We start from the raw sequence: 1,004 nt of genomic DNA, 5'->3' as shown, positions 1-1,004 counted from the left end.
GAAGTTAAATATATTTAATAACAATATATATATATATATATATATATATACATACGACTTCCGGTTGCGAGGTGAGTGTGAATGTATGTGAGTCTGAGCGAGGAATTTGGAATTTGATATTAAGGTGCTGAGAAGAGCTGCCCTACGGGGAGGTTTTTGTTGCAGGCGACGAGAGTCGTAAAATCCTGAGCTAGATAAAAAGTAGCTCGTTTTTCCTATTGGAAGGCGAGCAAAGGAGAGGTTTCCTCGCGGATGCCAGTCCTAACCTATAAACAACAAGATGGCAGAGGTGACAAAATAAGTCAGCTACGCGCATGAGCGAGATTTGACCGGAGGTGACGGATCGCAACATTGAAGTGAGAGAGAGAGAAAGGAGGAAGGAAGCGTGTGATAAGACGTCGCAAACGAAAGTACGGAGAGTAACGGAGAGGGTACACACAAGAACAGAGGAAGGAGGTGCGAGGAGGGGGATGAGCGAGAGATCGGAGGGTGAGGGAGAGAAAGTAGAGACTGTCTTCGGGCAGGTAGAGTTAGGAGGGGATAAGGTACAGGAGTGGTTAAGTGGCGGGTGGAGAGAAGGAAGCGAAGTAAAGGGAAGGGAGGATCAAAAGAGGGAAGACAAGAGCGGAGCAGGGAAGGGTAGGAGAGGCAGACTAACGAAAGCGGAGAGCTGGGGCCGAGAGAGAAGGGACAGCAGTACGAGCGGCAGCATAATATCTTTACTATCGAAACGAAATAGAGGAAGCGGTTCCGATACAGAGCAGGAGGAAAAAAATAAAAAAAAGCAGAGGGTAAAGATCGAAAAGGGGAAAGCAGATCCTGAAGAAGAAGAACAAAAAGAAAAAGTAGAAAGTAGAATGGAGAAGATAGAAGAGGTGATGAAAAGACTGCTGGAAGAAGCGAAACATGAAATTATGAAAAAAGTAGAACAAACAGGGGAGGATGTTACATCCCACTAAAAATCCCTCTTTCTTCATTATTATAAATATATGATTCATACATTT

The sequence above is a fragment of the Cyphomyrmex costatus genome, unplaced genomic scaffold, assembly GCF_001594065.2.
Source record: "Cyphomyrmex costatus isolate MS0001 unplaced genomic scaffold, Ccosl1.0 scaffold291, whole genome shotgun sequence".
Taxonomy (NCBI): Eukaryota; Metazoa; Arthropoda; class Insecta; order Hymenoptera; family Formicidae; genus Cyphomyrmex; species Cyphomyrmex costatus.
The sequence above is the reverse complement of the archived record's forward strand: the minus strand, read 5'-3'. Positions refer to the sequence as shown.